At 41.6% G+C, this 10,699-nt stretch overlaps 1 protein-coding gene across 1 annotated transcript in view; it reads right to left on the bottom strand.

Annotated features, from left to right (window-relative positions):
• CADM2 (cell adhesion molecule 2) overlaps positions 1-7,847 on the bottom strand; it is a 1,081,856-nt gene extending 1,074,009 nt beyond the window's left edge. The window contains exon 1 of the mRNA XM_030329992.1: positions 7,798-7,847. The gene's annotated coding sequence lies outside the window, so the exon portion shown is untranslated. The remainder of the gene's footprint in view (positions 1-7,797) is intronic.
• Positions 7,848-10,699: the final 2,852 nt, after the last annotated feature.

The raw sequence follows: 10,699 nt of genomic DNA on the forward strand, positions 1-10,699 counted from the left end.
AAATTCATTAAGAAAGTAAAAACATATTTTACACACTATAAATTTTAGTTCTGGGCATTTAAGTAAACCTTATGGGAGTCACTTGGATTTTTAAAGGCAAACACTTTTGGCAAAGAAGCCAAAAATATTTCTTTATAAGAACAAATTAATTGGTTTTATAAATTACACGGAATCAATAGAACAGCTATACACTTAGCACTTGGCAGAACATCCTTGTCCGGAAAGGTGCTTTCTCACTCCACTTCCAAAGATGACTTTAGATAGACAATGAATGCACCGTTACAGTAAATAAACCATCATCAAACACAATAAAATTATTAGGGGATCAATTTGACCAATAAAAGACTATTGTTTTCTCGTGTGAAATGATTAGCACTATTTGATCATTCTTAGCTTTAAGATTTTATGTTCCTCAATGCAAATGATTCTTTATTTTTATTTCCTAAACAATTCCTAATGACGTCAGTATCTAGCCCCCAGAATAACTGTTTAGGACTAAACAGGCACTTCCCCTTCAGCTTCCAAATCGCTGAAAGATAATTTAAAAATTCAAGTAAAAACTATTTGCTGACTTAGAAAGAGTTATCCCCAATGTTGAATAATGACTGTCTTAATATTTACTTCAAAGACCTCTAAAATAGAATGTGAATAATTAATAGCCAGCTTTCTCCAAGGCAGATCTCCTTACAACCTCAGCTCTGTGTCTATTCAGGTAGCCATAGGGTCTCATCACTCAGTTTCGTAAGCACAAAAGAAGATTCAGAATAGATGCTCAGCTCTACTGCAAATTCAGAAATTGTAAATCTTGCTTGTGTATTTTTAAGTGGAAATGTTAATCATTGTTAAACACTAAGAAAATTTGTTCAAAAATATACTTTTTAACCTTCCTGAAAAGGGTAAAGGAAAGTAATTGAGTGCAAACAAAATAAACTCTTGCCTTTTCCTCACACATCATCCCTGAGAACCCCAAAGTCTGATTACTTACAAAATTATAAAGATACCCTTCAGTCCTAAAAATAACTGTGCACTTTAAACTTGTATATATGTGTATATAGAGAGATAAATGATTGAGGAATATTTCCTTTCTCAATAATTACACCTCTGATTTTGACATTAATATTTAACTGATACCTAATTAAGCAGAATATTTACTTTCCTAATTTTTAAACATACTATATACTTCTAATATGATAATAATTTTATATCTGTTTAAAGAAACCCACTGAGCATGTTAACAGAACCAACTGGGCTCATATCTTGAATGAAAATATGCATAATATGTTCAATTATTTTGTTTTCTAACAAACGGGATAAAAATAAACACAGCTACATTAGTTTCTGTTATCTGATATGCCTCCCTGATAGGCTGCCCATAACAACTGTTCTAGAAGTATTACTTTTATTAAGGGATCTATTTGCTGTTGTTGCCTGTGATAAATAATATTGTTCCAAGAGGAAATATTCTCTACTGATTTTATGTTACCACAAATTCCACTTCATGGTACTAAACTACATGAACAGACACTGAACAGTTAATTTCTATTTCTTTTAAAACTACTGTATTCTCAGAATACATGAAATGCATATGAAATACATGAAATAATAAAATAATAATAATAAAATAGTAATAATAATAATAATAACCCCAAAACCACAACAAGGGACTGACCCCTTACTCACTAAAAGAAGAGAAAGATAACAGAATATTTCCTAGTCTAATGTTTATTATGTCCAACACATACAACCAACTGCATAGAAATCCTATTTTTAACTTTGCTATCATCTTCACTAAACTGGCCTGTGTCCCTGATAGTTTGCAAGAAAATAAAATATCCACAATTTATCTGATGAGAACATTGATAATTTTATTAGGATTTATTTATTAGATTAATCTCTAAATAAAATATGTATTTTTTTCTTATTCTTTGTCACGAGCTCACGTGATTAGAAATACCCTGGGTTATGTCTGGTTATGGAAAACTGAAGGATGGTTTGTGACTACCAGAAGCTAAGAAAAGACTTCCCATTTCACTCATGCCACATGACTGCTTTCCTGTGTGTTCGCCTGCCGCTGCAGAGCACATTAGGCCTGAGATGCCATTTGCATCATCACACAGCAGGGGGCTTCAGCTGCCACAGCTCTAGGTTAATCCTCACCCACCTCTTTATACAAGGAATTTGCAGAGATGCCTTTCTTTGATACTACAGAACTACACTCCAAAAATGCTTGACATTTTCAAATAAAATGTTGGCAATGAACTTGTCCTTTTAAATATTTTAGGTTAAATCAGTGAATTTAAATCTTGCCTTTCATTTTTTTTTTTTTTTCATGAAATGAGTTGGTGATCTGATCTAATGCAAAATATCGGGGATTTATAATCAAGGAAAAGAAAAAAAATGGGTAGGAAAATGTCATGGCAAGAACAACTGATCAGATTGTATTCATTTAAAGATGTATATCAAGAGCTATCACTATATACTCTTCTATAGGAAAACTGTTTCCTAAACCAAAACAGCTTACAAAATATTAACATTAACTCTTGTGGCATTATTGAACAAAGTTTAAGTGCTGATAGATTATGAAGACAAGAAACTATTTAATTCCATCGGAACTAATTTGGACATACCTAGTATTTTAATCTAATACTATATTTATTATGCATCTACTAAATTGAGAATAAGAAGATTGCACAGATAACAAAGGTACAGGGTTTGCCCTCAGGAAGCTTAAGTTTAATAATCATTGGGCACTAGAGCTGTCTTAGGAGGGTATACAAACCAAGATCTGCCAACTCCACAAAGAACTCTAACTTCAGTTTCCTTGGTTTGTGATTTTCCTTCTCACTGTCTCCTCAACCTACTCAGCCAGCTGTTACACAATGGGTGATTTTGCCAAGGATGTTTAACCAACCTATTAAAATGAGGGCTCTTTCTTAATAAATCTCATGGAACGCATGTCAGCATGATCAAATAAAACATCAATATGATAGGTCCATTTATATTATTAATGTACCCGAAATCCTTCATAATAAATAAATCTTACTTTTCTCAATTATCTGATACCCCATAGATACCTTATTTTAAAAAGAAAATTGATATTATTTGGTGTTGATTTTGGGCCACCTTAAAATGCTTGATTCAGATCTCTTCCAGCATTTTTGCACTTCCATTTGATCTTTAAATGATTCAGGAACTTTTTTCTTAAAAAAAAAAAAAAAAGCATCTCACTATTTAAATGTGGGGCAAATAGTTCTCAAGTATCTGATCTTCTAGTGGAGAAGGCAGAAAGAGGCCTCTCAACTAATGCTTACTTTTGTTGTATTATGCTTCCACAGTTTTAATAGTTGTAGAAATGGGGAAAAGATGATGAAGTAGGCTTCCATATCTTGATAGAACATTAGTCCAGAAACTACTCATACTTGTAGGCAGATTTCCTTAATCACTAAGTGTCTGGGGTTTGACTATTTAAATCATAGTCATTGGCTCTAACGTACAGATTCTACTTTTCAAGGTTTTAGCTGTTAAAAAAAAAGGCAGAATACTGGAACTACATTCAACGTAAGAAATGAGTTTGACAAGACAAAGGTTATTACATGTAGAAGGAAAGGAATGGGAGAGACATGCTTTTAGGAAGTAGTATCAGTATTTTATTAACTGTATTTTGTATTTTATAATATACTTTCTAAAAATGTAAGGGGGGTGTTCATGCCTCATACTGAGGCAAGCAACATGTACGTCCAATTGACCTTCAATTTGAAAGTCTTTCTTTCTAGCTATAACAAATCATTTACCAAAATGTCTCATGGAAAACAAAACAATACAAAACAAAACAAAACTCTAAATTCCCAGTATGTGTGTTGAATGTGTTTTTCTGGAAGACTAACTCTAAAAAGGAAACAAACTTCTCAACAAAATCTCTATGCATGTCTATTTTCGGGTTAGATTGTGTCCTTTCCTTTTTGCCCTTTCTAGGACTGTTTTCTTGTGCTAAGCAAGACAGTCTCCATCTTTGCAGTGCCCCCTCAGGCATGGAAAGGGATACAGCTTTAGCCAGGGTTAGCAATTGAACTGGATCTACTCTGTAACCAAGAGAGGTTTTAGTTACAGGTGGCAAGCTTTTGCACACCTCCATCTAAAGAAATTCATTTCTCTACACTGTTCCCTACCCTTATCCCAGATTTTTCCTCTGTCTGTGATGGGGGAAAATAAGAAAGGATGCCCCATAAATTAACACTGAAGCAAATTTCATTACCTAAGTAGTAAACTTCCAAGTTATACTTTGGTCAGAAACATGTTTATTTTCCATGTAACAATCTATTTCTATTTCCTAAGACTCCATTGAGGGCAAACTAGTAGATGATGTAGAATTAGAACTATTTAATACTTTTTTTAAAAAACTTATTTTATCATTGACTTGGTTCTCACCACTGCTCATTAACTCTACATATTAACAAGACAAAAGGTTGATTTTGCTTCCCAGAAAAAGGAAAATATTTGTGACAGTGTAAAACACAGAGAAGATATATTCAAATGAGTCTTCTTGTCTAAAATAAGGCATAGCACAAGAAAGGGGATAATAATACGAAGGGTAAATAAGTTGATTAATATTATTTACGTGACAGAATACCACTCTAGTTCTAATAAAGCTAAAATAAGAAGGTGTAGACTGCCTATAGTATTTGCCTAGTCATAACTACTAGCAGGCAGAGCAGACTCCCTCTAGCCAAAATCAGTTGCTCACTATTTCCCCAGCCACCCTGCTTTCTCTCCACATAGAAAGGAAAGACCTGCTAAGTACTTAATCTGTGTCCAGGAAATAAAGCTTTCATTTTACAACCTAACCAAGTCCTAGTAAAACAGTAGGGTTGTGGGAGAAACATAAACCTGAACCCTGAAGCAATGTTTTTAGCCAAGACTAAGACAAGGAAGGCATGAGCAATTTGTTTGAGCAGGGACTGACAATATCAACAAAGTGTGATGTGTCTGTGGAGCAGTATTTGATAAATGTGAGGCAGCCATAAACATGAGAAGACAATCCAATGGTGTTTTGTGCCCCCTCCCCTTCTAGTTTTTTTTTTTTTTTTCTTCTTCTTCTTTAAATCCTCTTCTCTTTTTTGGTGTATTAATATGGCCTGATCTAAGATGCTCATAAGTACACAGACATTGTTGGGCTGGTGCTCTTTCCCTGGTTGCTGTATAGGACGCTTATTTATTTACATATTTGGACCTGATGCTGGTGCTGCTGATGGTTCAGTGGTGCATTTTCTCTGGCATACTCACACCCCTTCCACCACCACCCCTCCTCTGCTGTGATAAGCAGCACTTTTTAAATAATTGGTTTACATACTTAATAAAAGAGACCCATGCCCTTAATAAAAGAGAATGCAGCTGATGGAATCTCCCCTGGTACAGAAAGAGTAAATCCTCTCCCAGGCTGAGAGAGAATGAGACACCAGCAGACAGTTATTTTTCAGTGCACTGAATAGACAATTCACGGGAAATGTTGAAGGCAGAGAGGAGGCGACCCCCAAGTGCAGTCCATTGCCCACATGCTCTATAATAAATAATCTTCTCACACCAGCCCAGCAGTGTGTGCAATGACGTGCCAGGGCCAGCACACACAGATTGGCAGGGAAAACACATCCAGCGGTGTCGAATTTTCATCGCAATCACCAAATTAACTGATTTCCCCACATCACACTCCCAGTCCCCGGCATGGAGCGAGCGCGCGCACTCGCGGGCGCGCGGGCGCGTTCACACACACACACACACACACACACACACACACACACACTCAGAGCTGAGAAATGCAAGTTACTGAGAGGTGAAGTGAGGTATCTAGGAGCATGTTTCAGCATGGATTAGAAACCTAAGTAATGTGTCAGCCACCTGGGGTACTTGTGAGAGGGTGAGGGTGTGAGCGGTGGGAAATGGGACGAGGCAGCGTAAGCAGGAAGAAGGCTGTCTGCTTTCTCGGGGATTCTGGCACATGACATATCTGAAATTTACATCCAACGTAAAACACACAAAATTACCACAAAATACTGTAAGAAATATTTCTGCAAGGTCAGTTAGTTAATTCAGGAAAATTCTGTCCACTATCTCTTCTTTTACATTCATAAACATGCATAAATAAAATACGTCCCAGTCTATATAACCTGGAGGATAGGAGACAGGATGCATTCCAAGAACTTGCTGAAAGATGGTTCATTGACCTCATTTAAATCCTCCAAAGGCCGACTGGGTTTTGCACGCCTGTGGGTATACTTGTGTCTTACTTCCAGATTCCTTTTACCCAGGGACAAATAAATTTGATCAACTTATCTTTCCCACAACTACAGAAATGATGACAGAGGGGTGAGAGGTGGGCAAAGATTTATCAAGAAATCAAGAGTCACCTAGCTTTAAAAATCCTATCGACCATCATTTCACATCCATCCTTCCTGTATCTCACACTCAAGCCGCATCCCTATATATTCCTTAAAAGCAACAATTTTCCGCCTTCCAGCCCCTTCCCACCCAGCCCTAGCTACCATGCCGCCTCTGCCTCCACCACCACCCAAAGTGCACTCTCCCCATGCACTCCTACTCCATACATTGCCATTCATTTCATAACCAGCGTCCTCCTCCCATTCCACACAGCCCCCTCCTCCCTCCGAAAGAGAGGGTCTGAGGAAAAGTGCACCCCAGTTCCCTAGCCACTCCGCATCCAAGCCCAGTGATTTGCATAATAACACCGTTTTGTGCGGTTTCCCTCCACTGCGGTCGCAGGGGTTCTTACATTTCACGTGAAAGGATAATATTAATTACGAAAAGAAGCGGCAGAGAGCAGAGCGGATGGTGAGGTAGGGAATCCAAGTGAAAATCCCTTAGCAGTAAAGTAACTGCCTAGGTGCATGTATTTCTTTGCTTAAAGAAAAAGAAAAAAAAAAAAAAAGAAGGAAAGAAAAGAAAAAAAGAAAAGAAAACCACACAAACTGAATAATAAAAAAACGGGTTTGTTGATAAAGTGGCTTTGGGTCTTTTAATTTTTCCCTTCCTCTCCCTCTTTTTTTTTTTTTTTAATTTCTTGATTTTCCCCCTTTTTTTCCTTTCCTGTCCTTTCTCTCTCTTTTTCTTTCTTCTCCTTTATTTCTTTCTTTCCTTCTTTTTTTTAAATTCTAGACACTGTCTCCTCTCTCTTCTTGGGTGAATGACACGTCTCACAACACATTTCCCCCCCGGGGATGTTATTGCAATGCACACGGTGCTGCCGCTGCTGCTGTTCTCGCCGTCTCGGTAGCTCGCTCCCAGGCTCTCACTCACTTTTTAAAGATACACGGATATGATGACGGTGGGAAGAAGGGGAATGAGAAAGGCGACCCGAAAAGAGGGAGGTTAGAGAGATGACAAGGATAGAGAGGGTCGGACAGGAGCGTGATGTGGGAGGTGGCTGGTGGGGGTTGGTGGGAGGGTATAATGTTCAGAGAAGGCACAAGTTGCCAGCCAAAAGGCGTGGGGGGGGGTGTTGCGGGCGGGGATAGAGAGTGAGAGATGTAGGAAGCTCAGGTGAATGAAAAGGCGAAAGGTGCCGCGTAAGGGGTTGACTGCCGGGAAAGCAAGGCTGAGCCAGCGCTAGAGATTCGAGGGGCTGGAGCAAACTGCCACTGCCCCCTGCCGCACCGGGGAGTAGGGGGAGGGGGTGGAAATCGCCGGGGACTGGGGGACTGAAAGGGGGAGAGTGGAAATATGGGGTGGAGTGGGGATGATGGGGAATGGGCGTGAAGTTGATGCTCCCCGCGGCGGGGCGGGGATTACCTTGTAGCAGGAGCCCGCAGACACTGTAGAAGCGGAGAACGGCGCTGCGTTTCCAAATCATGGTCCCTTCTCTAAAGGGTTGGGGAAGGAACGAGGGGGCTAGGTGATGCTGGTGAGCGGGACACCAGAGTGCAGGGCTCCGCCGGTGTCCTCCCGGCGCCTGCGAGACCCACGGTCCCCGCCGCTGCGGTGTTCGAACCCTCGGACCTGGACTGCAGGCAGCAGAAGCGGCAGCTGCGAAGCACCCGCAGAATGGGGTTTCGGTGGGCGAAATAGTTTCTTCTCCTCCTGCTGGTGGTGCAGCCGCGACAGCCCGTCAGCCAGGCACGGGTTCGGAGCTTGCTTTCTTCTCGGCGCGCACAGCAAGTCCCAGAGCCCGCCGGGCTGCCCGAGCAGGTGGTGCAGGGATGCCGGGGTGTTGGAGAAGGTGCGGGCGAGGGCTGCAAGGAGTGGGTAGGTCACGGAAGGGAGGGGCAGGGGCAGAGGGGGAGCAAGCAAGCAGCTGCCGCCGCTCGCGCTCGGGGTGTCTCGGGGTCCTGGGAGGGGAGGTGGCAGCAGTGGAAGCAGCGCTAGTGGCAGCAGCAGCGGCGGCGGCGGCGGCGGCTCCCGGATGCTCCGGCTGCAGCAGCAGCAGAGGCACCGGCGGCGGCGGCAGCGGCGGCGGCAGCGGCGGCGGCGGCGGTGGCGGCAGCTCTACAGAGCACCAGACACAAGGGCAAGCTCAGCGCGGCGGAGGCCCCGCCCCCACCCTGGCCAGGGACAGACACCGCCCCCCGGCCAATGGAAACACACCCGCCTACCAGGCCTGGCCAATGACAGAAAGGGATGGGTGGAGACAAGCGCCGGGAAAAACAAACAGGCTTCTCAAGGACCCTTCGGGCAGGAAGAACTGAAGCCCCCATTCACACAACCCCCGCGGGTCTCACCTCCTTTGAGAAGTCTCGCCCTAACTTAACAGAGGAGACACCCGCCTCCATTAATCCGTGCCTCGCAATCAGGGATGGTTCAGCCAATCGCCACCGCGAGGGGGCGGGGTTAGCCGTGTCCCCAGCAGATTCTGGAATCTGTGGTGCCTGGGCCAGGTCCTGGGTGCGAAGTTCTTGTGTGCATTTGGAGTCCTAGAGCAGATGGTGGCTGCACCTGCCCACTCACCAGCTGCAGTAGCTTTCTCTAACGTTCCCAGCAGCAAAAGGGAAAGATTGCAGAGGGCGTGGGAGAGGATAAGTATAGGGAGCGGCACACCTACCTGCCTACAAGAACTTGTGTGGAGGAGAAGGAAAAGTTAAGGGTGCAGGAGATGAGATTGTTCTTCAGAATTTTGACTTAGTCTAGACATAAATCTCAGTAAACCATAGTTGGTGACGATATTGGTCAGTACTGCGATCAGGCATACCCCAGTTCAGATACCATAGCTGTCACTTGCTGCATAACATTTGGTGATTTTAACGAATGTTTAAAATGTTTAATTCGTTAAAATTTTAACAAATGATTGTAGTCTCAACTGCAAAAGATGGATGGCAATAGCACTAAAGTTTTAGAGTTATAAAGATTAGTGTGGGGGCGCCTGGGTGGCGCAGTCGGTTAAGCGTCCGACTTCAGCCAGGTCACGATCTCGCGGTCCGTGAGTTCGAGCCCGGCGTCAGGCTCTGGGCTCATGGCTTAGAGCCTGGAGCCTGCTTCCAATTCTGTGCCTCCCTGTCTCTCTGCCCCTCCCCCGTTCATGCTCTGTCTCTCTCTGTCCCAAAAAAAAAAAAAAAAAAAAAAAAAAAAAAAAAAAAAAAAAAGATTAGTGTGAATGCAAACACGTGAGTACAGGGCCATGCAATGTGTAAGTGCTTTATAAATGGTGGCTCTAGCTGTTTAGTGGGATTTTTCTAATTCAGGACAGCAGGATATCTTAGGCAATCCTCTATAACTACTTTAGCAATAGCCTTAAGGAAGGAAAAAAAAAACATATATGTACTTTCTTCAGGGACTCAACCAAAAGTGACTATGCAAGGGAACTTAGGAATGTGGAAAGAACTACCTCTATAAATCAGCACCCTGAGAAGTATCCTTTAGAAGAGGAGATATAAATGAACAGGACATAAATAAATCAGAAGTTGTGTTTCCAAATGAGCTTAATTCCCAGGATTTTCCCTATGACCAGTTTTTAATTGGACCAAATTAGCAGATGATGGACTAGTTCAGTAGTGTTAAATCAGTCACACCATAAATAAAGTCTGCTTTGTTTGAGAGACTACATAATAGAAACCTGCAAGCAAGAAGACAGAGGGAAAGATGAGAGGCACGATCAATATTGATGCCCTTCGCTCTTTCCCATTTGTTGCTTACTTTGCCACAACCTTTTACAAATTCAACCCTTGCCTTTTAACTAATGACCCATTCATTTCTCTGTCCACCTTTCTCCCCAGGTTCTCAAAATTAAGAAGCAAAATGTCCATAATAAAACTGCAAGTGGACTCCAGAAGAAAGAGGATGTGTGAATACTCTTATTATTGTAAGAGATAGTTGCCTACTGTGAGTTTTAGCTGTTAGGAAAGTCAGTAAGTCCAAGGATACTGCTATCATTTAAACTATTGTGAGCATCAAAAGGTGAAATTCTAATCATTATTGACTCATGCTTAGGTTTTGTGTCAGAGAGAATATATATATAAAAAAATGGAAATGCCAAAAAAGTTAGGGTTTCTTTGTTGAAAGGGTAGTCAGAGTTCCTATGTTATAGTGCATGTCCTGCTGTTAACTGTACCACCTTGGGCATATACTCAACTTCCCTGACCCTCACTTTCCTCAACCATAACATGAAGCAGTTGCATTTGATGACTTCTAACGTCTTACTGAGATAAACAAACAAACAAACAAACATTCATTACTCTAAGATTGTTATATTCAAGAAAATACC

This window comes from Lynx canadensis, chromosome C2, assembly GCF_007474595.2.
Source record: "Lynx canadensis isolate LIC74 chromosome C2, mLynCan4.pri.v2, whole genome shotgun sequence".
NCBI lineage: Eukaryota > Metazoa > Chordata > Mammalia > Carnivora > Felidae > Lynx > Lynx canadensis.